The 27,517-nt window shown below is 46.8% G+C and overlaps 1 protein-coding gene across 14 annotated transcripts in view; it reads left to right on the forward strand.

Moving 5' to 3' along the window:
* The window catches only part of PLXNB1 (plexin B1), a 210,951-nt gene that overhangs the window by 5,046 nt on the left and 178,388 nt on the right, over positions 1-27,517 (forward strand). For 9 of the 14 annotated variants that reach the window (XR_012669163.1, XM_075130148.1, XM_075130152.1 and 6 more), the window contains exon 1: positions 15,093-15,191. The exons of 1 other annotated variant lie outside the window; for it this stretch is intronic. The gene's annotated coding sequence lies outside the window, so the exon portion shown is untranslated. Of the gene's footprint in view, positions 1-15,092; positions 15,192-27,517 lie in introns of those variants that run through there. 4 more of the 14 variants (XM_075130150.1, XM_075130151.1, XM_048859515.2 and 1 more) reach the window with 1 other exon arrangement.

Genomic DNA, 27,517 nt, shown 5'->3' on the forward strand with positions numbered 1-27,517 from the left:
TTGCATTTAGTTACAATGCCTCTCTGATTAGAGAAAATGTCTTTGTGACAGGGTCCCCATAAAACAGACACAGTCCTAGTCAGAGCAGCATTTTCTGTGAGAATGCCCGTAGAAGTAGAATGTATGTCTGTGTGGGTGGGGTTGAAAGGCAGATGTAGAGGAGCAGCTAGAGTGTAGTGAATCTTGTTTGAAGGGCTTTGCTGGGCTCAGGCTATGTGAGCATAAGCGACTCTTCAGCACTAACAAAACTCGAGGAAACTTGACCCAGAGAACGTTACCAGCCCTCCTCTCCTAACACTCATACTTTGTAGGGGTCACTGAGAGATTTCAGATGCTAAATCAAGTAGCAGGCACTAAACTGTGTTTCCCTTCACATCCCGATGGCTGGTGAGAGAGGAGGCACAGGCAGAATAGTGAACAGGGAGGAGAACAGATATTTGGTGACACTTCAAGAAATGGAACTTCTACCAGCTACAGTCCTCTGAAATGTCAGAAATGTGTGTAAGAGGCCTCACAAACCTATAGAAGGGCACCATGTCTCTAACATAGTGGAGGGCAAGTCGGAGGAAGGAACGTTAATGGGCATCCTGGGCAGAAGGCTAATTCTGTATTTTATCAGAATTCAGTCCAGCCTTTCTTTGCTTTCCTAACAGCTCACTCTAAACTTGTTACTGCTGCTTTTAATTATTGTTGTAGAGACTTAGGCTAAATTAACAGGAAAGATCAAGAATCAACTTACATTAGATACTTCTACCTCTGAAAATCCAGTCATACAACATGGTTGTCCCCTGCCATGGTTCCAGTTTGAAGCATACATAGGCCCTTAATTCTGTTCTGTAACCAGGCTAAGGCATAGACATGACCAAAGCTTTAGTCATGTTACAGAACCACAGTTAAGGTCTGCCTATCCTATAATTCAGAAGTATGTTATACCTGAGTCTCTTAATATGGCTATATTTGTAGGATAGCTGGGGCCTAAGTAAGCATATAGCTTATACATTCTTTCCCCTCAGCATGTATGTTACACCAATTTAGACTCACTCACTTACTAATCTATAAGAGATATCGCCTTATAGCACCTCTGAATTTGGCCCATTAGATGCATTTATCACTCTAAGTTGCCATTAACACAGATAAGAGAAACTATATGATTATCTCCAGAGGAGACTTATAAGTCTAAATCTCAAGTCAGGTCAGCTAAAAAGTGACAATTTTTTTTAATGCTTACATACAAATACTAGAAGTCTAAATAATAAGATATGTTAACTAGAGTGCCTTGTGTTAAATGAGGATATTGATATAATAGTATTCAGAGTCGTACCCATGTTAGTCTGTATCAGCAAAAACAACGAGGAGTCCTTGTGGCACCTTAGAGACGAACAAATTTATTTGGGCATAAGCTTTCGTGGGCTAGAACCCACTTCTTCAGATGCATGGAGTGGAAAATACAGTAGCAGGTATACATATACATAGTACTGTACATGAAAAGATGGGAGTTGCCTTACCAACTGGGGGGGTCAGTCTAACGAGACAATTCAATTAACAGTTGAATACAATGGAGGAAAAATCACTTTTGTAGTAGTAATGAGAGTGCCCATTTCAAACAGTTGACAAGAAGGTGTGAGTAACAGTAGGGGGAAATTAGTATGGTAAAAATAGTTTTTGTAATGACCCATACACTCCCAGTCTTTGTTCAGGCCTAATTTGATGGTGTCCAGTTTGCAAATTAATTCCAGTTCTGCCGTTTCACACTGGAGTCTGTTTTGAAGTTTTTTTGTGAAGAATTGCCACTATTAAGTCTGTTATTGAGTGACCAGGGAGGTTGAAGTGTTCTCCTACTGGTTTTTGAATGTCATAATTCCTGATGTCAGATTTGTGTCCATTTATTCTTTTGAGTAGAGACTGTCCGGTTTGGCCAATGTACTTGGCAAAGGGGCATTGCTGGCATATATCACATTGGTAGATGTGCAGGTGAACGAGCCTCTGATGATGTGGCTGATATGGTTAGGTCCTATGATGGTGTCCCTTGAATAGATATGCGGACAGAGTTGGCACTGGGGTTTGTTGCAGGGTTTGGTTCCTGGGATAGTGTTTTTGTTGTGTGGTGTGTAGTTGCTGATGAGTATTTGCTTCAGGTTGGGGAGCTGTCTGTAAGCGAGGACTGGTCTGTCTCCCAAGGTCTGTGAGAGTAAGGGATCATCCTTCAGGAGAGGATGTAGGTCCTTGATGATGCGCTGGAGAGGTTTTAGTTGGGGGCTGAAGGTGTGGCTAGTGGCGTTCTATTACTTTCTTTGTTGGGCCTGTCTTGTAGTAGGTGACTTCTGGGTACCCCTCTGGCTCTGTCAATCTGTCAATTCTTAACTTCACCAGGTGGGTATTGTAGTTTTAAGAATGCTTGATAGATATTCTGTAGGTGTTTGTCTCTGTCTGAGAGATTGGAGCAAATGCGGTTGTATCTTAGAGCTTGGCTGTAGACAATGGATCGTGTGATGTGGTCTCAATGAAAGCTGGAGGCATGTAGGTAAGTATAGCAGTCAATATGTTTCTGGTATAGGCTGGTGTTTATGTGACCGTCGCTTATTTACACTGTAGTGTCCAGGAACTGGATCTCTTGTGTGGACTGGTCCAGGCTGAGGTTGATGGTGGGGTGGAAATTGTTGAAATCCTGGTGGAATTCCTCAAGGCCTCCTTCTCATGGGTCCAGATGATGAAGATGTCATCAACGTAACACAAGCAGATTAGGGGTGTTAGGGGACGAGAGCTGAGGAAGCGTTGTTCTAAGTCAACCATAAAAATGTTGGCATACTGTGGGGCCATGCAGGTACCCATAGCAGTCCCACTGACTTGAAGGTATAAATTGTCCCCAAATCTGAAATAGTTGTGGGTGAGGACAAAGTGTAAGCAGAGTCAGGATGAGCTCCATCCTGACATCTGGTGGTGAGGTGTGGCAAGTTGTGGAAAAGAACTTCAGGGGCTGATCTCATTTGCATAGGCACACCCACCCTGCCTAGAATGAGGCCATAGCTGCCCAAATGGTCACTTTGGCTGCTGTGGGATCCCCAGTGTCTCTGTTATTGGGGCAGGAAGAATAAATTGTTATTACCCTGATTATGGGAATCAAGGACAGTGGAACTGTACTTGGCCTTTTGTTATGATGGAGGGACTCTAGTTACGGGTCTAGTTACGGGCTGCTGAGCTGAATTCACTTTGGGCTAATGGTATACCAGCACTGAGGCTCCCCTACTACAAGCTGAAATCACAAAAGAGCTAAACTTACTAAGAGCTGAAATCACTGAGTGCTGTGTTAAGTAGGGGGGAGCCTGAAGATATATGGTGGAGCAGTTTGCGGGATGGCGAGCAGAGCGGCTGGTGGAGCAGAGCAGTTTGTGGGACGGCGAGCGGAGTGGAGCGGCTGGTGGAGCAGAGCAGTTTGCGGGATGGCAAGCAGAGCGGAGTGGCTGGTGGAGCAGAGCAGTTTGTTGGATGCCTAGAGCAGCTCATGGGGCAGCTGACAGAGTGGAGCCCCATGGAGAGGTGGGGCCATCAGCTTTGGACCACGTAAGGTGCCCCTTAACACCCCCCCCCCCAATCTCCACCCAGGTTGGGAGGTAAAACTCTGCAGATAAACTTTTGAACTCTGGGGCTGCCCTGACCAGGGACAGAGACTTTTGAGTTGTTGGACTTTTGGGACTTTGGGTGATTTTGAGTTGCTGGACTCAAGAACCAAAGGGAAAGGACATGCCCCAATTTGCTTGGGTGGGTTTTTTGCTCATGGGTTGTGTTATGAATCCTGTTGGTGGTGTTTCCCCAACATAATGCCACATTGTTTCTCTCTGTTATTAAAAGGCTTTTTGCTACACTCAGACTATGTGCTTGCGAGAGGGGAAGTATTGCCTCTTGAAGGAGCCCAGTGGGGGTGGTATATATTTGTCCCAGGTCACTGGGTGGGGGCTCGAGCCGGTTTTCCATTGTGTTATTGGAATGGATCCCCTAGATACTGAACCCGGCCTTTATTGCTGCCAACTCTGACAGGCAGAAGGGTTACAAAAGTATCCCCGATAATGTCATGGCAAACCTTGTGGCTGAACTTTGTGACTTTGTCCTCACCCACAACTATTTCAGATTTGGGGACAATTGATTGGGGTTTGGACCAGGGCAGGACGGTACAGCTCTGGGGTCCTAGGCTGGGAAGCTGGTGGTTATTTTGGTGGTAGCCTCTCTATTGTTGAGTGCAGTGGCTGGACAAGAGCCTGCATGTAACTGCACCTGGTCGGTGTGTCCCTACCTGTGTGTATGCTGGTGGAAGTATAAGATCAGGAGCGTGTCCGCAGCTTGTCACAGCAGCACAGTGTGAGAGGGAGCTGAGACTGGTGGGTCAGAGGGCTCAGTGGTACCCCAGTTCAAGTGGCACCCTGGGGGAACCCATCACAGTACATATTTGTTTTCCTAAAGGTAAGCTCCTGGCCCTCAGAGACAGACTGTATGGGCTTTGGAGACCAGAATGGCTGAATGGAGGAGCTAAGGGATACAGAGAGATACATAGATGAGACTTTCTGGGACACAGCAGAATGGCCCACCCCCAGTCTGGTAGCCTCTGTGCTGTTGAGGAGGATCAAAGTCTCAGGGAAGGAGAACATCCAACTGGAGCAGAGGGAAACGATCCCACAGTTAGGACCCAGATGATGTCCGTGGTATCCTCTCACACAGAGAGGATACCTCTCCAGGGGAGGGAACTCCAGTTATTAGGAAGAGACAGGTAATAGTTATGGGGGATTCAATCATTAGAAACCTAGATAGCTGGGTTTGCGATGACCGGGAAAATCGCATGATGATTTGCCTGCCTGGTACAAAGGTTGCAGCTCTCGAGACATCTAGATAGACTTAACATGTAGTGCTGTGGAGGAGCCAGTGGCCATGGTACATGTAGGTACCAGTGACAAAGGGAAGGATAGGAGAGAGGTGCTGGAGGCCAAATTTAGGCTGCTAGGTAAGAGATTGAAGTCCAGGACCTCCATGGTAGCATTCTCTGAAATGGTTCCAGTTCCACACGCAGGGCCAGTTAGACAAGCAGAACTGCGGGGTCTCAATGCATGGATGAGATGATGGCGTAGGGAGGAGGGTTTTAGATTTATTAGGAACTGGGGAAACTTTTGGAAAAGGGGGAGACTAAACAGGAAGGATGGGCTCCACCTAAACCAAAATGGAAACAGATTGCTGGCACCTAAAATTAAAAAGGTTGTAGAGAAGTTTTTAAACTAAGTCTGGGGGAAAGCTGACAAGTGCGGAGAAGCACATGGTTTGGACAGAGACATCCCTTGGGGAGCATCTATTAATGGAGATTCTCTATGTCCTAGTAAGGAGGAGAGGATAGAAGATGATAAAATACAGGATCTGATGAGAAACAGTCAAATGAAAGAGAGTCCCATTCAATTACATCATGTAATGGCAGACAGCTAAAAAGTGACAAGTTTTTAAAGTGCTTATATACAAATGCTAGAAGTTTAAATAATAAGAGGGGTGAACAAGAATGCCTTGTATTAAATGAGGATATTGATATAATAGGCATCACAGAAAACTGGTGGAATGAGAATAATCATTGGGACACAGGCAGTGTTCCCTGTAATTTTTCCCACACATGTGTAAAATGAATTTTGTTATGTGCACCAATATGGAGGTGATGTGTCACACTTCATATTGGTGTACATAACAAAATTCATGTGATGGAGGTGGGGTTGAGGAGGTTCGGAGTGTGGGTGGGAGCTCAGGGCTGGGGCAGAGGGCTGGGGTGCAGGGGTATGAGGGCTCCGACTAGGGGTTCAAGCTCTGGGATGGGTCCGGGGATGAGGGGCTCAGGGCTGGGGCAGAGGGGTGGGGTGAGGTGAGGTGAGGGCTCTGGGGTGGAGCCAGGGCTGAGGGGCTCTGGGCTGGGGCAGAGGGTTGGAGTGTGGGGAGGTTGAGGGCTCCGGATGTAGGTGCGGGCTCTGGGGTGGGGCCAGTGATGAGGGGTTTGGGGTGCAGGAGGTTCTCTGGGGCTACAGTGGGGAGAGAGGACTCCCCCCAGCTCTCTTTCCATGCAGGAGCACCCAGGCTGCATGGGAGAGATGCCTCTCCCAGCCACAGCAGCTCAGGAGCTCCAGCTGTGGGGTAGGTGCCCCTCCCCAGGTCATGGCAGGTTCAGGGCTGAGTTGGGGCTGGGGGAGGGACGTCCCTTCCCCCAGCTGCGGCAGGTTGGGAGCCAGGCTAGGGTGGGATTAGGGGAGGGGCACCTCTCCCCCAGCCATGGCAGGTCCAGTGTTGGGTTGGGGCTGGGGGAGGGGAACTTAGAACACAGTAACACCAGGGTACAAAATATATCGGAACGACAGAAGAGGTCGTGCTGGTGGGGGAGTGGCACTATACGTAAAAGAAAGCGTAGAATCAAATGAAGTAAAAATCTTAAATAAACAAAACTGTACCATAGAATCTCTATGGATAGTAATTCCGTGCTCTAATAATAATAATATAGCCATAGGGATATATCACCGACCACCTGATCAGGTGATAGTGACTGTGAAATGCTCAAGGAGATTACAGAGGCTATAAAAATTCAATACAAAATCAATAAAAATGTGGGATTTCAACTATCCCCATTTTGACTGGGTGCACATCACCTCAGGATGGGATGCAGAGATAAAGTTTCTTGACACCTTAAATGACTGCTTCTTGGAGCAGCTAGTCCTGAAACCCACAAGAGGAGAGGCAATTCTTGATTTAGCTCTAAATGGAGTACAGAAACTGGTCAAAGAGCTGAATATAGCAGGACCACTTGGTAATAGTGACCATATTATAATTAAATTTAACATCCCTGTGGTGAGGGAAAACCCCACAGCAGCCCAACACTGTAGTATTTAATTTCAGAAAGGGGGACGGCACAAAAATGAGGAAGTTAGTTAAACAGAAATTAAAAGAATGTGCCACAAGTGAAAAGTACAGTGCCACAAGTGAAATCCCTGCAAGCTGCATGGAAACTTTTTTAAAGACACCATAATTAAAGTTCAACTTAAATGTATGCCCCAAATTAAAAATTAAAAATTATATACCGTGCTGCCTGGAGCACTGGTGGCTGGCAGTGCTACAGCCAAACCGCCCAGAGCGTTGCCCAGCCGCCTAGAGCGTTGCGCTGGTGTAGTGTAGTAAATTGCTTTCCGTAACTGCTGCCAGTAGCACATTCCTACGTGGAGCAGTTTAATACACTACACCAGTAGCATGGCGCGCTGAGGCTGCGGGGAATGGGGAACAGTGGGGGAGGAGCTGGGGACTAGCCTCCCAGGCCAGGAGCTCAGGGGCCGGGCAGGAGGGTCCCGTGGGCCGTAGTTTGCCCACCTCTGGGATAGATAGTAAGACAGAAAATCTATTTAAATCCATGGTACACCCACATCTTGAATACTGAATGCAGATATGGTCGCCCCATCTCAAAAAAGATATATTGGAATTGGAAAAGGTTCAGAAAAGGGCAAGAAAAATTATTAGGGGTATGGAACAGCTTCTGTATGATGAGAGATTAATAAGATTGGGAGTTTTCAGCTTGGAAAAGAATGACTAAGGGGGGAGATATGATAGAGGTCTATAAAATCATGACTGGTGTGGAAAAAGTAAATAAGGAAGTGTTATTTACTCCTTCTCATAACACAAAAACTAGGGGTCACCAAATGAAATTAATAGGCAGCAGGTTTAAAACAAACAAAAGGAAGTATTTCTTCACACAACGCACAGTCAACCTGTGGAACTCTTTGAATGTTGTGAAGGCGAAGATTATAACAGGGACAAAAAAGAACTAGATAAATTCATGGAGGTTAGATCCATCAATGGCTATTAGCCAGGATGGTTAGGGATGGTGTCCCTAGCCTCTGTTTGCCAGAAGCTGGAAATGGGCGACAGAGGATGGATCACTTGGTGATTACCTGTTCTGTTTATTCCCTCTGGGACACCTGGCATTGGCCACTGTCGGAAAACAGGATACTGGGCTAGATGGACCTTTGGTTTGAACCAGTATGTCCATTCTTATGTTCTAAGTCACTAACATGAAGCGACTGGAATATCAATTTGCCCCCCAAACTAGTTGGCAGCCTTGTGTTTTAATTTGCAAGGCAGTGTCCCAACACTTGGAAACAATCAGTTTAATTGTCAAATATTTCACAGAACTCCCCAGCAGCTGTAGCTTCTTGGTTACATGTCAGACCCAGCATTTTCCTTTTCTTGTAGCATTATGAGCTACTTGTATATGAGATTCTTGATCTGAAACCAGTCTGTGTTAGAAGACTTGCCAAGGGACAGAGTAAACACTCTGGGTATGTCTACACTGGAATTAGTCACCAGCAGCTGGCCTGTGCCAGCTGACTCAGGCTCACGAGGTGTGGGCTAGGGGACTGTTTAATTGCAGTGTAGACCTTTGGGACCCTCCCATCTCACAGGGTCCTAGAGCCCAGACTGAGCCTGAATGTCTATATCACAGGTAAACAAACTCTTAGCCCGAGCCCCATGAGTCTGAGTCAGTTGGCACAGCCTAGCACAGGTTTTTAATGACCATGAAGACATACCCTCTGAGACCAGTACAGACCCTTGAATAATCTGCAGATTGTACAGCAGCCTCACCTACTCCTGTGAGATAAATTTTGAATGCTCAGACTGAATAGCCCAGTGAAGACACTGGGAACAATCACTCACTTTTCTCTAGGTGTTTAGACAGTGGCCTATTCCCTAGGTCTCATGGGAGGTTTTGAAAGGAGAGGTGTCTCCTATCAAGGGCTCTGAATATTAGGATAGAGACCCTGCCGTGGACTTTGTATTCACTGCGGAGCCAGCAGAGAGAGTGGACTACTGGAGGAAAGCACTCGCAGAGTCCTGTGTTGCTGAACTGACAGGCTGGTGCATTTTGTACTAGCTGGAGTTTTCACAGGGCATGAGGCTTCATTCCTAGATGCAGTGAGTTTCAGTAACAAAGCCTGGAAATTGCAGTTCTCTGAGTCACTGTGGCTGGTTGATCTGGGCACAATCATCTGGCCAGCTGCAGATGGAAGGGGCTTATTTTGCCATCATTGTCTTTTGGCACTAATAGTAGTGAGGAGTCAGAAGGCTCCAACCTGGCAGGTGCCCACAACAGAAGGGGATGTTAGAGAGGAAGCTAGTTTCCTTTTCCTATCCGCATCCCTTCAGTTCAGCCTGGGTTCAGCATTCACCAGCTGCACTTCATCTGGGGGCTAACTCTTGCCAGGGACCGAGAGAGCCGAGGCATCTCACACACTATAGAATGGAACAGTACATCAGGATGCCATCTGTCACTACTGGTATTTCAGCCAGCTCCCCAACCCATTCCCAGGGACCCTGAACAGAACAGAGGAGGGGAATGAGCTTTGGAGAACCCCTCAGTTGAGTGTGGAGCAAATGCCCATAACAATCTACTGGGTTAGGTCTGGGCAGAGAGACCTGGGCTATTCCAGGGTTTTTTCCAGTCATGCTGCAGACAGTTGGAGATGGAACAGGGGTTCCTGGTGACAAACAATACCAAATGCTGCAGAGAGGAGTGTGGATAAGCTTCCCTTGTCTGGAGGCAGGCATCCACCAGAGCTTCAAATTAAATCTGTATCATGACCTGGTCTGAAGACTAACAGATTACTCAGGATACTGGTAACTGACAGGTGGTTTTGGAGACTAATTTTTGCAATCTTTTTGGTTAACTTGCTTAAATAAGGAAGGTTAGACATGAGGTGATAGTTTGTGAGGTTTCTAGTCCCTTACATTCTCCTGCAAACTTAGTTTCCATCCTGCTCTCCATATTTCTCTTCAAACCATTGTTCCCTAACACCACACTTTCCTGTCCAGTTCCAAACCAGGTAACCCAGGGGTGGTCATCTTATGAGAGCAGCCTGTCTTCAGTCTCATTGAATGCAATGGCTGATAGTGGCCTTTCTTTACTAGACGCAGAATCATTGCCACTTGCAAAGGCTTTAGGGAAATGGTGGCCATCTTAACTGAGAGCAACCTGTGGGCTCATACCCACTGAAAATAATAGGAGAGTAGGGCCAGGACAAATAAGGGCAATCTTCTCAAGGATGCTGACCGATATCAGATCTTGAGAAACTATTTGAAAAACAACCTGAAAATCATGAGAGTTACAATACTGTTGACAAGCTGATGACAAATAAGGAAATATTCATATCTGCAGGGGGCAAAATTGTCACAAGAACTAGTGAAAGACACTTCAATTCACTGCCAGACAAAATAAAAACATCCAAGTCCCTCACAATGTCCAGAACTAAATGCAGCCCTCCCCATCTCTTTGACATAACTTTCCTGCAATATTATTCTCAAGCACATCAACATCTTCACACTGGATATTTTTTAAAAAATCCCAACAATAATTGGAAGCTTGCTCCTGCCGGAAGAGTTGAAGACGAGTGGGTTTTTTGGGATTTTTGGTTAACTGTTTGTGGCAGGCATGCATATGGTGATGCATAACCTTATAAATATTTAGATAGATACAACATTGTGAGAATTGATGTCTGGATCTCTGGCACATTGGCTGTTTTGACTGAATGTCCCTACACTACACTGCACTGCCCAGCATGCTTCCACCACAACAGAACCAACTATAGACTTCCCACCCTCTGTCTGGTACTCAAGTGGACGGTAATTATCTGGGGTAGTCAAGTTCCATAGGGCAATTGTTGCTTGCTTTTCATGGTGAAGTAGGCTCTTAGACGTATCTGGAGCTAAGTGTCAGATTGAACTTGCCACACAAGTACAGAGATGTCTCCTTCCTCCTCCTGAAGTTCTGTGGACACTGATGTTTATTTCATGCCTTGAACAACTCAGTTCACTGGTCTGTGGTTATAATGCACCACACAGTGATACCGGGTGGTGCTGGGCAGCATGTGCATGCCTTTTGCAGCAAAAACTCCATGGACTACTGGTCTTGGCCTCTGGTTTTCTACAGGTTCTGCCAGAATATCTTTCACCACCTTTCCTCAAGATACCTTGTGGCTGCTTTTCAAAAGCTCCAGCAAAAACATTTATTATATAATGCACATGCTATAGTTAAGGTTATTTTGGGCATTTCCTTAATTCCCTCCCATTCTAATTTGTTCACAATTTTCTGACAGTATCTCTTGTTGGTCTGGAATTCCTCAGGGTTGGTATCAACTGAAAAGTGACTTCTTTTTACTTGAAAGCTTCAGCAAAATTACTTTGTCCATTTCTGAGTTGTGTGGGTAAAAAATCTGTTGCGCACACACAGTGCAGGATAGTCTGTGTACAATTAATAAATTTTAAGGTCAGAAGGGAACATTATGATCATCTAGTCTGACCTCCTGCAAAACATGGACCACAGAAGCCCACACAATAATTTCTGCACTAAATCCATGCAACTGAATTCAATCAACTGAACCCAGTGATTCCTTTGTGGAGTGTAGCCGTGCCTCCCTGTTCTCCCTCCTCTCTATCGGGCATAGCTTCCCTGTCCATGGGTATATTTTTATGTAGGGTGTGCAGGTACCTGTATTTAACTGGCCAATGCAAGATCATGCATACAGGAACAAAGAATGTAGGCTGTACTTAAAGGAGGGGGAAATGTATCCTGGAAAGCAGTGCTTTTAAAGGACTTGGGATCATGATAATCAACTGAACATTAGCTCCCAGTGCAATGCTGTGGTTGAAAAGTTTAATGCAATTTTTGGAGACTGGAACATATATATATATATATATGACACACATAAATATAAAAATCAGGAATAGAGAAGTGATATTACCTCTGTATACTGCATTGGTGAACCTACTACTGGAATACTGTGTCCAGTTCTAGTGACAGCACTAAAAAAAAGTTGAAAAATTGGAAAGAGTTCAGAGTGGAGTCAGAAGAATAATTTGAGGATTATATAGTGAGAGACAATTTAAGGAACTTGTTCTGGTTAGTTTGTTGAAGATAAAGTTAGGAGATGAGTTGATCACAGTTATAAGAATCCAGATGGGGTGATTTCTGACAGCTCTTTAATTTATCTGACAAAGGCAAAAACAGCTTCCAGCGATTGTATGATTCTATGATTGGCTCTTAAACTGGACAAATCTAAACTGGAAATAAGGTGCAAATTTTTAACAGTGAGTTTAATCAACCATTGGAAAAATTTATGAAAATATAAGGTTGATTCTTTATCACTTGAAATGTGTAAATCAGGACTAGATTCTATGTCAGTAATTTAACTACAAGCTATTGTGCTTGATGCAGAAATTACGAGCGAGTTCTCTAGCTTGTATTATGCAGAAGATCAGACTAGATCAGTGTTTCTCAACCTTTATGATACCAGGGGTCAGTTTTCTGCCTTCGTAAACTGTGTCAGGGAGATCTCAGGGACTGGTGCTGGTCTATGGACCAGTTGTTGACAAACACTGGACTAGATGATTCTCCAGTGGTGGTCCCTTCTGGTTTTGAAATCTATTATATGTAGCTTTGTCCCTACCCCTTGGGGTTCAGCTGTGCTTCCATGGGTGTTGTTGCCCGACACCTTGCTCCAAACTGGGGGGTAAATTACCTGTTTTATAGCCTTTAGCTCCCTTCCCCTCTATCATGAGTGCACCTCCTCCCTCTCTACATGGGTTGTAGCCCCCCAGGGAGGTATTTTCCTCCCCTTTCACAATTCTGACCTCCACAGTCTGTATCCTTCCACACTTTTGCGGGACCTAATTTTTACACACATCCTCTCAAATGTATCACTATTACCTGCTCCATGGGCTCCTCCCATATCCTTCTGCCCCCGTATCTCCCTTCCCCATATCCCTCTGCCTCCCATAACCTCCCTCTCCCCACATATCTCTCGGGCCCCCCCATAGTCTCCTTCCCTTCCTCGTATTCCTCTACCCCCCATTGCTTCCTTCCCTCCCGCATATCCCTCTGCCCCCTATAACCTCCTTTCCTCCCCCATATCCCTCTGCCCCCCATGACCTCCTCCCCTCCCCCATATCCCTGCTCGCCCCCCATAGCCTCTTTCCCTCCCCCATATCTCTCTGCCCCTCATACCCTCCCTCCCCCTGTATCCCTCTGCCCCCTATAACCTCCTTTCCTCCCCCATATCCCTCTGCCCCCCATGGCCTCCTTCCTGCCCTCAGATCCCACTGCCCGCTGTAACCTCCCTCCCTGCTCCGTATCCCTCTGCCCCCATGGCCTCCCACCCCCACATATCTCTGCTGCCCCAATGACCTTCTTCTCTCCCCCATATCCTCCTTCCCCCCCCATAATGCTCTGCCCCCTATAGCCTCCTTCCCTCCCTCCATATCCCTCAGCTCCCAGGGTCTCCCTGCCCTCTATCCCTGCTGCCACCCATGGCCTCTCTCTGTCCCCCATGACCTTCTTCCCTCCCCCATATTCCTCTGTCCCCCATCATGTCCTTCCCTCCCCTGTATCCCTCTGCCCCCCAGGGCCTCCCTCCCCCATATCCCTGCTGGCCCCCCATGGCCTTCTTCTTATCCTCAGATCCCTCTGCCCCCTGTAGCCTCCCTCTCTGCTCTGTATCCCTCTGCCCCCCATGGCCCCCCATATCTCTGCTGCCCCCCAGATCCTCCTTTCCCCTATAACCCTCTGCCCCCTATGGCCTCCTTCCCTCCCCCCATATCCCTCTGCTCCCAGGGTCTCCCTCCTGTCTATCCCTGCTGCCACCCATGGCCTCCCTCTGTCCCCCATGACCTCCTTCCCTCCCCTATATTTCTCTGCCCCCCCCATCATCTCCTTCCCTGCCCTGTATCCCTTTGTGCCCCACGGCCTCCCTCCTGTATCCCTCTGTCCTCCCATGACTTCCCTCCATCCTGCCTAGCCTTGCCAGGTTTTTTATGGAGTTGCCAGAAAAATAATTTAATCTGCTGGGTGTTTTTACATTGGTCTAAATATTTACATTATTATCACAATACATTGGGCTCTCTGATGTTAAAGTTTCTGTGTCTATCTAAAGATGCTGCAGTGTTTCCACCTCTGCCCTTTAAGTAAGACAATGTTAGGGCAATCTTAGCGCCGCGTGTGATTTCTCTAGATACTGTCAGTGGCTGCTGAAGGGGGCTGTGGAATCGCCGTGTGGTCTGGGTTGCCGTAGGGTGACCAGATGTCCCGAGTTTGGGGGCATTTTCTTTTTTAGGCGCCTACTACCCCCCGGCCCCGTCCGTGAACACTTGCTATCTGACAGGTTTCAGAGCAACAGCCGTGTTAGTCTGTATTCGCAAAAAGAAAAGGAGGACTTGTGGCACCTTAGAGACTAACCAATTTATTTGAGCATGAGCTTTCGTGAGCTACAGCTCACTTCATCGGATGCATTCAGTGGAGAACACAGTGGGGAGATTTATATACACAGAGAACATGAAACAATGGGTGATACCATACACACTGTATGAGTTTTTTCATGAAGTTGATAGATTTCCACTCCATACGGCTAAATTCAGTGCCTTGCATAATGACAGGTTTCAGAGTAGCAGCCGGGTTAGTCTGTATTCGCAAAAAGAAAAGGAGTACTTGTGGCACCGTAGAGACTAACCAATTTATTTGAGCAAAAGCGATGAAGTGAGCTGTAGCCCAGGAAAGCTCATGCTCAGACAAATTGGTTAGTCTCTACGGTGCCACAAGCCTCCTTTTCTACTTGCTATCTGGGCACCCTCGGTTGCCGTGCGTTTGCCTTGCGGCGCCGGTGCGCTACTTTTTCGGCCTCCTCCCTCCGCATCCCTGCCGCGCCCCATGGCCTCCCTCCCCCCGCATCCCGGCTGCTCCCGGCTCTCGAGCTCTGCTGGCCTCCCCCGTAGCGTCACTCCTCCCATCCGTATCCCTCCCATTGGACACGCAGGAGCCAATCAGATCTTGTCTCTGTTCTGCAAGACCTGAACGAGGTACTCAACGCTGGAGCCACGTGGGAATCTGGGGGTGGGGCCAGGCTCGGAGGTGTGGCTTGTCCGAGTGATCAGGGGCTACTGGTAGAGTGCGACGCTGGGAGGCGGGTCTCAGAGGAAGGGGCGGGGTCGACCTGCGGCTCGTACCGTGGTTGGCTGGAATGGGTGGGGATGCGGCGTTGGGCTCCTGGGGGCGGGGCTTGCAATCCACTGCCTGCGGAGCGGAGCGGAGCGGGGGCTCCAGCCGCCGCGGGGAGCCGGGCCGAGCTGCGCTACGCTGCTCGTCACACCGGAGTGGCCAGGTAAGGAGCGGCTGCGCGCGCGGGGCCCGGCGTGACCGGGGTCCCTGCCCTGGGCGCCCCGGGCTGCTGCTGCTGCCCCGCGTTCCTCCCGCGGGGGAGCCGGCGTGGTGGCCAGGCGGCCGGCGGCTTTCGGGCCGCTGAGCGCGCGGCACGGGCCGCTGCGCCCTGCTGGCGCGCGCGGTGCCCAGCCCCGTGAGGCGGACGGGCCCTGGCACCTGCCTCGCGCGGCTCGCGGGCCCCGGAGCGGTGCCAGGGGCCCCCGAGGGGAGTCGGCCGGAGCTGCCCGGCCTGGGGAAGGGCTGAGGTGGGCGCTTGTTCCGCGCCTGTGGTGCCTAAGGCCCGAGGTCCCACAGGGTCCTTCCCTGCCCCGCATCTCCCGGCAGGACCCACTTTATGTTTGTCAAGGGCTCACACCCGCCGGTCTTCTGGGGCTTGAACGTGGGAGGTGCCCGGACACATGGCCCCGTTACCTAGCAAGTAACTAGAGACCTAGGTACCGACGTTCTGCCACGGGCCGGATCACAGCACATCTTATGTGGATGCCGCGACATTACAGCCGAAGCGCTGTTCTCTTCTGCATCCCCGCCCCCCAGGTATGCCTTGGGTAGATTTGGGAGTTGAAGGGAGCTCTCCCAGCTCCTGGATGACTCTGCTTTGGGTTGTAGATGGTGAGGGAAGCTTCTGGGTCTGGAGTTGAATGTCGAAGAACTTGTATGGCACAAGGAGTTGGATGCCAGATGCAGTGCTTAATTTGTAATGAAAGAGGTGCCCTGGGCTGGAGCAATTTTTTTACTTTCATAACTGACGTGGCAAGCCCAGAGGTGACAGGGCTATGAACTGCCAAGCCTAGAGATGCAGGGCTCAGCCCCGGCAAGCCTCGACACTAATTAAGCACTGGTGAGATGGTGAGGATCTGGCAAGGAGGTATACAGTGAAATGAACTAAAATGATATTTTAAACTGAAGCAGAAATATCATCTTAATTCTAGCAGAAAAGAGAAGGGTTTGAATCTAGTTACCAGGATTTGACTCAACTCCAGGTTTATGCTGCAATTGGTCCCAGAGAGAGGTGTGGTGGAGAGTATGCCTTATACCCTTATTATGTGGATAGGGTCTCATAAACTGTCTCATAATCTCAGAGGTTTCTGAGTAGCAGCTGTGTTAGTCTGTATTCGCAAAAAGAAAACGAGTACTTGTGGCACCTTAGAGACTAACACATTTATTTGAGCATAAGCTTTCGTGAGCTACAGCTCACTTCATCGGATGCATTCAGTGGAAAATACAGTGAGGAGATTTATATACACACAGAACATGAAAAAATGGGTGTTTATCATGCACACTGTAAGGAGAGTTTCAGAGGAACAGCCGTGTTAGTCTGTATTCGCAAAAAGAAAAGGAGTACTTGTGGCACCTTAGAGACTAACCAATTTATTTGAGCATGAGCTTTCGTGAGCTACAGCTCACTTCATCTGATGAAGTGAGCTGTAGCTCACGAAAGCTCATGCTCAAATAAATTGGTTAGTCTCTAAGGTGCCACAAGTACTCCTTTTCTTTTTGTAAGGAGAGTGATCACTTAAGATGAGCTATTACCAGCAGGAGGGGGGGGGGAGAAAACCCTTTGTAGTGATAATCAAGGTGGGCCATTTCCAGCAGTTAACAAGAACATCTGAGGAAGGGGTGGGGGGAGAGAGAGTAAACAAGGGGAAATAGTTTTACTTTGTGTAATGACTCAATCACTCCCAGTCTCTATTCAAGCCTAAGTTAATTGTATTCAATTTGCAAATTAATTCCAATTCAGCAGTCTCTCGTTGGAGTCTGTTTTTGAAGTTTTTTTGTTGAAGAATAGCCACTTTTAAGTCAGAAATCGAGTGACCAGAGAGATTGAAGTGTTCTCCGACTGGTTTATGAATGTTAAAATTCTTGACATCTGATTTGTGTCCATTTAGTCTTTTACCTAGAGACTGTCCAGTTTGACCAATGTACATGGCAGAAGGGCATTGCTGGCACATGATGGCATATATCACATTGGTAGATGTGCAGGTGAACGAGCCTCTGATAGTGTGGCTGATGTGACTAGGCCCTATGATGGTGTCCCCTGGATAAATATGTGGACACAATTGGCAACGGGCTTTGTTGCAAGGATAGGTTCCTGGGTTAGTGGTTCTGTTGTGTGGTTGCCGGTGAGTATTTCCTTCAGGTCAGGGGGCTGTCTGTAGGCAAGGACTGGTCTGTAGGCAAGGACTGGCCTGTCTCCCAAGATTTGTGAGAGCGATGGGTCGTCCTTCAGGATAGGTTGTAGATCCTTGATGATGCGTTGGAGAGGTTTTAGTTGGGGGCTGAAGGTGATGGCTAGTGGCGTTCTGTTATTTTCTTTGTTGGGCCTGTCCTGTAGTAGGTGACTTCTGGGTACTCTTCTGGCTTTGTCAGTCTGTTTCTTCACTTCAGCAGGTGGGTATTGTAGTTGTAAGAATGCTTGATAGAGATCTTGTAGGCGTTTGTCTCTGGCTGAGGGGTTGGAGCAAATGCGGTTGTATCATAGAGCTTGGCTGTAGACAATGGACCGTGTGGTGTGATCTGGGTGAAAGCTGGAGACATGTAGGTAGGAATAGAAGTCAGTAGGTTTCCGGTATAGGGTGGTGTTTATGTGCCCATCACTTATTAGCACCGTAGTATCCAGGAAGTGGATCTCTTGTGTGGACTGGTCCAGGCTGAGGTTGCTGGTGGGATGGAAATTGTTGAAATCATGGTGGAATTCCTCAAGGGCTTCTTTTCCATGGGTCCAGATGATGAAGATGTCATCAATATAGCGCAAGTAGAGTAGGGGCATTAGGGGACGAGAGCTGAGGAAGCATTGTTCTAAGTCAGCCATAAAAATGTTGGCATACCGTGGGGCCATGCGGGTACTCATAGCAGTGCCGCTGATTTGAAGGCATACATTGTCCCCAAATGTGAAATAGTTATGGGTGAGGACAAAGTCACAAAGTTCAGCCACCAGGTTTGCCGTGACATTATCAGGGATAGTGTTCTTCTTGGCTTGTAGTCCATCTTTGTTTGGAATGTTGGTGTAGAGGGTTTCTACATCCATAGTGGCCAGGATGGTGTTTTCAGGAAGATCACCGATGGATTGTGGGAGCTGGAGTTCACCACACAGGGTTAAAGGGAGCCCATTTTAGTCTCATCCCACCTTTTATCCTACCTGCCTTTGATGTACTGCAGAATATCAGTTAATGGAGAGAGGCTGATCTGGGTTGGAAACTAGTGTCTTTATTCACTGGCAGTCAGAAGTAACTGATTCCTTAGCTAAATAACAAAGTTCTAGAACTCTCAGGTGTGTAAGAAGGGGAAGCTGGTTTTATTGTAAGTTATACTACTTAATACTGGACACCTGAGCATATACCTACCTAGTAACCATTGTTCTTCTCTGCATGACACCCTTCTGGGGCCCCTTCCCCCATGTTTCAGAACAGGAGACGGGAAAAGATTTGTGGTTTGAAAGCTGGAACAGAGAGAAGGCTGTTAATGGAATCTCTGAACTCCATCTATGTTGTACTGAGCTGGCCTTTCACTTTCATTTACAGCCAAGTGTTTGTCAGAAATGAAGCTGATTTTTATTAAGGAACTGAGATCCATAAAAATCCAAAGAAAGTGGAAATTTGACAGCTTTTTAGTGCTCTCTTCTTAGATTGTTGTGAGGTTTGCCACTTTTTTTTGTTGTTGTTTTTACTTGGGAGTCACTCGGCCAGAACCTGCGGAAGGGTTAGGAGCCTAGAAACTAGCTTTTTTTTTTTTTTTTTTTTTGGTGGGAATAGGGAATGGTATTTTTTGTCTAAATGACTTGTGGTGGTGGTAATTTTGGAGAGGCAGATGTGGCACAGTAGCACTAGGAATTGGAACTTCAGGAAGACTCTGTGCCATTTAAAGGGTGCAGAGCTGATTGGTGGTGGGGAGGAGGAGCTCCTGAATAAAGAGAAAAGAATCAAAGCCTGCTAGCTGCATTCCAGTTCCCTTCCCACGACTTTAACTCTGTCTGTGAACAGGGAACCAAAGTGTAACTGGGCCCCTGGCTCATTTTTGTTTGTAGTGTAGATGGACTCCTTGTGTTGTTACTTGGAGTTTGTGTTGTAACTGGAAGCTGGTAAAGGTGTCTGCTTGTTACTTTCCCAGGAGATGAGTGTTGAGCTACCCGGCTGGCTAATGGAGGGAAAGCAAAAGAAGGAAAGAATCTGGCTTTGTTTCTGTTGTTGGGCTGGAGGTGAATGAGCAGTGAAGTGGGGGATGGGCACAGATTTATCCTCTAGGTCTCATGGTAACAGCTGCTGCTTAAATACTTCATCTGACCCAGCCCCCTAGGGTGGAGAGTGAAAAGGGGGGCTTATGCTTATTGCCTGGATCAGTTCTGTACAGGTCACTATAGAGATGGAAACACTATTTTCAGTTCAGACTATTTCCCTTCCTGATAGCCAGTGAATCCTGGGTGATGTGTAGTTGTGATAATGTTTTTGTGTTAAGTGCCTTCTAGCTGTAATCAAGAGGAGTACTTACAGAGTCCTAGAAGCTGAAACACACTCCTAGTAATATTTCTGCTGGTTTTAGTTGTATCTGTTGTGTGTGTTACAGGGCTCCTCAGGGAAGGTTGTGCCTCCTGTTCTAAAGCAGTGGTTTTCTATCTTTTTTAGTTTGCGGACCCCTAAACATTTCAAATGGAGGTGTTGGACCCCTTTGGAAATCTTAGATGTCATCTGTGGACCCCCAGGGGTCTGTTGGCCAAAGGTTGAAAAAAAACTGCTTTAAAGGATTTCTGTCTGCCTTGACTCTAACATTGGGGAGCAAAGAGTCTCAAATTTTAAAAAAATGACATCTGAGATGGGACTTCCTAAACATGGTTCAGATCTGCTTCCCTTCTGTTAACCCTTTAGCACCTGGAAACCAGTCCGTTCTCTTGTAGATGGAAACTGCCTCTTCTGGTTTTAGTTTTCTTCCCTAGGAGACCTGAAGGATGCACTAATATTGGGGTTCACTCCGTGTTCTCCTGGCCTGTGCTTTTTGCACTACACTCTTCTTTGTTACTGGTTCTCAACCTTGCAAGCCGTCCAGGAGCCAGGTGAATTGGGTAGGAACATTTGTGGGCAGAGTGGGAACTAGCTGATGGTCTGGGCATATAAGTGGGATGATGGGGAGTAGGTTGGTAGTGGAAAATTTGGGTCAGGATGGGGTGAGTTAGAGTTCATTATTAACTTATATTATGACCGTGCTTGGAGACTTCAATCAGGCTGAGGGTTTTTGTGCTGGGTGCTGTACAAAGCTGTAAGAAGACTGTCCCAGCCCCATAGATCTTATGTTTTGAAAACCACTCAGCAGTGGCAAGTAGGAAACTTTCCCAGGGAAGGGGGAGTCATAGTTTTCTCTTTGGAAGTGCATTGTCAAACTTGTCTCTCTGCTGTGACTGTAATCTTCCTCCCCTTAGGCTCTTCATTATTCTCCTCCTCTCAATCCCTTATTTTTCTAGAAAAAATATTGGGGATGAATCATTGGCAGTATGTCTTGTGTGAAGCTGAAGGTTTTGGTTTTGTGGAACACTGGACGAAATCCCCATGTACTAATGGGGTGGCCTATATCTTGCGGGTAGTGAGGGCTATTCTTCTCTGCTGGAGACAAGCTGGGGCAGCCAGAAAGGTATTAAACTAACAACACAAAGGGGAGGGTGATAAGGAGGCCTAATATGGTATAAACTTGGACTCAGTGTGTTGTGAACAAAACTGTACCAATGTGACAAAGAAATGTGAAGAGAAGAAATGTTTCAGTTGTTTATATACCAGTGCTAGGAGTCTGGACACCTAGCAAGAGGAACTGGACATTCTTATTGATGAGAAGAAACTTGATATAATTGGCATTGCAGAAACCTGGTGGGAGAATTTACATGGCTGGAATGTAAAATCACAGGAAGGACAGAATGAGTGAGAGGTGTGTGGTGGCCATGGCATTATACACAAAAGATGTCATTACCTGTTTTAAAATTACTGATGATTCAGAATCACAAGTTTCAGAGTAGCAGCCGTGTTAGTTTGTATCCTCAAAAAGAAAAGGAGTACTTGTGGGACTGTAGAGACTAACAAATTTATTTGAGCATAAGCTTTCATGAGGTACAGAATCACAAAGTTTTTCTGAATGCATATGGATCAATTTGCTGACTGACAAAGCTGGAGGGGAGGGGTATCTGTTACACACCATATTCTTTCTTTATTAATTAAAAAAAAAAGGAAGATAACTTATAAGGTGCCCAGGTGGGGTGTGGGAGGAGGGAAGGACAGGGCACATTGCTTATTGTAGCCACACTACAAATCAAAACTGTTTGAATGACAGCCTTCTGTTGCTTGGACCATCCTCTGGAGTGGGGTGGCTGGGTGCCCGGAGTCTCCCCCCTGCGTTCTTGGGTGTCTGGGTGAGGAGGATATGGAACTTGGGGAGAAGGGTAGGCGGTTATACAATGGATGCAGCGGGTGTCTGTGCTCTTGTTGGCTTTCCTGCAGCTCCACCAGATGCCTCATCATGTCCGTTTGCTCCCTCATTAGCCTTAGCATCTCCTCCTGCCTCTGCTCATCGTGGTCACATAATGCTTTCCTGGCCTCTGCCACTGAATGCCTCCATGCATTAAGCTGTGCCCTATCAGTGCGGGAGGACTGCATGAGCTTGGAAAACATGTCATTGCGAGTGAGGGTTTTTTTTTCCCCCACCTTCTAATCTGCGATAACCTCAGGGATGGAGATGATAGGGGGAGCATAGAAACATTTGCACCTGTGGGGGGATAAAAAGGGAGAGTAAAATGTAAGATGTTACATTTCTGAGAACAAAAAAGGAGACTCTTTCACATAGGGCTTTGGCGCGGAGCCCGGAGCTGGAGTGTGGAGCAGCTCCAGAGCATTGGAGCTTCAGGTTTTTGCCTGGAGCTGGAGCCGGAGCACAGCTACAAAGCCCTGCTTTCACAGTGAATCAAGCAATTCACAGCAGACAGTACATGTGCTTTAGGTACAAGGTCGCATTTTGCCTTTTATATTGAGCGCCTGCCAGTATGGTGACACATCACACATGGCTGGGCAACAGAATTAGGTTTCCAGGAAGCCATGGTAAGTCAAAGGATACGGAGGGTTGGCTTCTTATGCCTTCATAACACGTGGGAATGTTTTTAATCTGCAGCACCCTCTTTTGTAGGATGGCATGCATTGTTTGTTCCTAGATGTCTAACCTAGAATTTGGCAGTATTAAAATCTATTTTGTTTGAATGGGCCTAGTTTACCAATTGAGACAGATCACTCTGCATTTTCAGAACTGCTACACCTGCTCTGGGGAGAGCACATTGAAACAGGAATCAAACATACTAATAATAGGTGGCTCAGTTTAAGGCTCCTACAGCCATGATACCCAACTTTGACACTGACAGACTTCTTTGTATTTAAATTCTCATCCTAAAGTAGCTTTGCATGAATAGATTTGATTCTATTGCTTTTTAGGCCATTTTCTGTTTTTTTTCTGGCGAGGGACTGTGTGTAGGAATAGATTTTGTTTATTTGAGAATGGGGGAAATATAGAGGTGCTCACTGTTCTCCCAATGCACATTTGATCTTCACTAAAAGTAGATAAATGTTATCTTGGGTTTAAAACACTGCCTGCACATGGTGTGTGTTATAGTTTTTATGACTTGCCATTGTTGCCACTATTTCCTGGTGCATTTTTCTAAAATTTTCAGTGATAAAATTAACCCTAGCAGCCAGCCCTTGTGCTCTGATACGCTGCTGCCTTGCTGAAAAGGAACAAGTTGTCCTAAGAAAATTGCCTTCTGCTGAATCCAGATTTCATGATTGACTGATTAAACCTCATCTTACAAATGCAATCAAATTATTAACTTAAGGCAGGTTAAATTGTCTGCATTGTCCATTCTGTTTTTGACTGACTTTTGTGGTAGAAGGAATCATTTTAAAAGGAGGCTATCTGACAAACATTGCATGTGGTACTTTGTGGAGGGGAGACTGGGTGGGGAGTTTTTGTTGCTACAGTACTGTGAACTTGCTACCAGAGTGAGACTAAGTGCTGATATCCTTTCTTCAGTTCTTCTACCCTGAATGCATTTTCTCATTCAAGACACAGCAAATGCTTTGGAGACTCTTGAATAGGTGTTCTTGTGTTACATCCATGCAATTTGAGATATTCCTTGAATCTCTAATTGTAAGCTAGCTGTTGTCACTACTTTACCTCACAGGGGACTGGGCCTAGTGTAGAATTGGTGCTGGGAGCAGAATCTAAAGTGTAGCAATAATAGAGTGGAATCATTTTCCAGACTGAGAGAACATTTGATGCTATCGCTACAGCTAATGTGAACATTTTGTTTGTTCTGTAAAGGTGGCTTCTCTGCTGTGCACACTTGTTTTCTGAGTTTTTGAACAGAACCGGTCACAGATATCCTGTGTCTTGTCTCACATGTTAAAGATGCAAATCAGTGGGCCTTAAATTAATGATGCATTGTTTTACATTGCCAGGTGATGGTGCGGTCCTCTGACACTAACACTGGTCCAGGAAGAATCTAGGAACTCAAAATGAGCTGCTGTTAGGCTGTCTTGCATTCTAAGGCTGACGGGAGTAGGAGGGAATTAAGATCACTGTCCTCAAGGCATTAGAAGTTCAAATTAAGCATGGGATTGTGTGCATAGGCTCTGACTTCCTCTCTACCCCTGGGGTTGCTCGACCCCCAGCCTACTCCCACTCCACCTCTTCCTCCAAGCCCCCACCCCTGCCCTGCCGCTTCCTGTTCCTGTCCCTGCTCTGCCCCAGGCCTCGCTTGCACTCCACGCCTTCCCCCAAGGCCCCACCCCTGCCCCGCCTTTTTTTCTGTGGTGGGAGAGAGGGAGGGAGCTTGGCTGCCAGCGGGTGCTAAGCCCTGGCGCATCCACAGAGTCAGCACCTATGATTGTGTGGCTTTGCAGAAGCCACCTTGAGGGGTGGAAGTGACTTGAAGAATCCCTGAGTGGGGATGGGGTAGAAAGAATTGGGCTTTAGATAGAGTACGTATTGTGGTGAATGTTCAGTGGCCTGATTACGCTTTGCAACAGCCAGTATCAGACTATGATCACTTGTGAGTATCAGGCTGAATTGGAGTGGGGACTTGTTCAGAATTGGAATTTGATCAGAAAGCATGTAACATAGTGATGTTCATATATGACCATTCTCTTAGTTCTTTTCACATGTTAGAGGAAATGTAAAGTTAATATGATTAACTTAAAAATAACAGTAAGATTAAAATTACTGGCATAACTCTCAAGTGAGGTGGGTTCAGACTGTCAGCAGTTAACCCTTTAATCAGTTTTCCACATAACTGGCTATAAAGGGAGCTTGGCTCCTGGATCCCATCCACTTTTCTGGTTTTGCTGCTTTCCTGTTTCATGACTTCAAAAGGCAAATTCTGTTCCTAGCTGGCTTGCGATCCAGGTATTACCTTGTCATTCACATTGGGTAGCTCAATGTGGCCTTCTGTGTGATGCCTGAAATTAAATGCACATAAATCCAGAAGGGCTATGTGGCTCAGAGGATTGCTAAAATTGCCTTTTCCTTCACTTATTAGTCCAAATAGTCTGGCTTGTACAAAATGAGTTCAGGTTAAGTGTTGGACCCTTTCCTAATCAACCCATCATCTGCTTGACGAAACATCACCACAGCTGGGACTTGCTGGCATCTTGGCAGTGTCATGAGATGGGATGAGGACTAAGTGGGCATGGAAATCAAACTACCTTATTGTTCTAGAGATGGTCCTTATGGGTAAAGTCTGTGTGGGGTTGGGGAGGGGCAGCTAAGTGAGCACTTCTGCTCCTGTGCTGGACTTGTTCTGTGAATAATCTGCATGTGAGGTACCAGTCATGTGAACAGTGTTAGTCAGTCAGGTGATGACTAGTCCCAGCAAGGAATTTTTGTACATCAGATGCGTCTTTTTCTAAAACAACACCAAGAATAAAACCTCTTGTGTCAAATAAACGGCATCATCCGTCTCACTGATTTTTGGCTGCTTCAGGACATTAATTGCTGTCAAGTATTAAAATAAAATTCTACTTAAAAATAACTTTTCCACTTGTATTTATTTCAATAAAAATGTGTTTTAGTATTAATTTAAAAGCAGTGAGAAAAGGTAAATTCATTTAGTGTTTAACATAGTGTTAAATATCAAAAATGTGTTTTTAATTTCTAAGGGGGATCACACTCAGAGGCTTGGTGTTCGAAAGGGGACACCAATACAAAAAGTTTGAGAACCACTGCTGTATCCCCCAGTAGATGCTCCATTTGCCTCTCCTACTCTTGTGCCCAGAAGTTGAGATGTAAGGCTCAAACTGCACCTCTTGGAGCAATCCATGAGGGTTGGCTCAGACCCCGGTGGTGAAATCTTGTCAAGGTCAGAATTGAGAGAGTTGTTTTCTGTGAGTGCCCTGGCTACCAGATGCACCTCTAGTTCCAGTGGGGAGAAGGAATCCAAGGAAGTCAGGATAACTGGATCATCTGATACCAATGGGCTTATTCTGTGTGTAAGTGTTGTCGGTTCTGACATCTTCAGTGCTGAGTCCAGGCCGGAGGGACGCAGAGCCCTCAGCCTCAGGCCCTGAACCCTGACCGAGTAGGCACGTTTCCGAGCACACATCACACCCATGTAGGACATAGGACTCAAGTTTAGAGACTGACTACCAAAGTCCTCACATTTGAGGGATGGTAGCAAGGGACCAATGGCCTCCATTCATACTCTGCATCCTCTTATATTCAGGATGATAATGCTTGCTTTCAGGTCAGGACTGGTTTGTAGATCTCCGTTTACCGGATGCGTACTTCCACACTGCTATCTACCCGGCTCACAAGAAACATCTAAGATTTGTGGTGGGGCCAAACCACCAGCAGTACAAGGTGCTATCTTTTGCACCAAGGATCCAAGTGTATTGCTATCGTAATGGCATGCCTACAGAGAAGGGGGTTGACGAGGATACCCTTACTTAGACCAGTGGTCTCCAAACTTTTTGGCTCGTGCACCCCTAGGGTGAAGACCAGAAGACCTGCCGCAGACGCACCGCCAACGGAAGAAGACTGAAAGACCTGCCACAGATGCGCCGCCAGAGGGGAACCCCAGAGCTGCCACCAAAGGAAAAAAACAGCAGAGTGCCGTCTGGTGGCGCTCCTGCTGCCGCGCACCCCCGGGATCATCTCACACATCCCAGTTTGGAGACTGCTGGTTAATCGGGGGATGACCTTATCAGGAAACCCTTGCAAACATGGACTAAACACTAGCCCTCTTTTTTTCAGCTAGACCTCTAGATCATCCAGGAGAAGTTGTCCCTGAATCTAGGGCAAATGTTAGAATTCACAGGAGCCAGAATAGGCTGTAAAGCAGTCTGGGTGTACCTACCTCAGGACAGATTCCTTACAGTCCAATCCTGGTAGATGGGATGATCGCTCATCCAACCATGATGGTGCAGACTTGGCTGATGCTAATGAGCCATATGTCCGTGTGTACATATGTGATGCTGCTTGTCAGACTTCACCTGAGAACCCTACAACTCTGCCTTACCCAGTCTGTTCACCCAGAAAACATCAGCGGAGCAGATCAGTGACAATAGCATCCGATATACTTGGAGCATTGACCTGGTGGTTATGCCCCAACAAAGTCCTGAAAGGAGTACTGTTTGCAACCCTGTTGCTATCCAGAACACTGATCACAAATGCTACAAGGACAGGATTGGGAACATAGACCACATCCGGATACAAATGACATGATTCCTAGAGGACATGAGATTACATGTAAACATGCTTTACCTTCAGGCTATCGGGCTGGCACATGTTGTGTTCTCGCAGTCCTGAGGCACTTAGTAGTACAGCTGTTGACAGACATCATAAACAAGAGGATGTGCGCTGTCCTCCCATTTCTTCCCCCCCCCCACCCCCCCGCAACAAAGTGATCAAGTTGTGGAACTGGTGCTGCCTGCACAATGTCACTCTGGTAGCTCTGCACCTGTTGGGAACTAGCAATGACTAGATGGATTTCTTAAGGAGGCAAGTGGTTGCCAAATTACAAGTCGTCACTGCAGAAATTCATCCCACAGTACATTTTCCATCGCTGGGGGACTCTGGTGATAGACCTGTTTGGCACTAAAGACAATATGAAGTGCCTCAACTTCTGTTCCAGAGAGGGCATAAGCTGAGATCCCTACCGAATGCCTTCCTCTTGCAGAGGAGTCAAGGGCTTCTCTATGCTTGCCCACTGATCCCCAATGTGAGATGAGATCATAGAGCCATACGGTTAGAAGGGACTGC

This window comes from Caretta caretta, chromosome 7 (assembly GCF_965140235.1).
Source record: "Caretta caretta isolate rCarCar2 chromosome 7, rCarCar1.hap1, whole genome shotgun sequence".
In the NCBI taxonomy this organism is placed as follows: Eukaryota; Metazoa; Chordata; order Testudines; family Cheloniidae; genus Caretta; species Caretta caretta.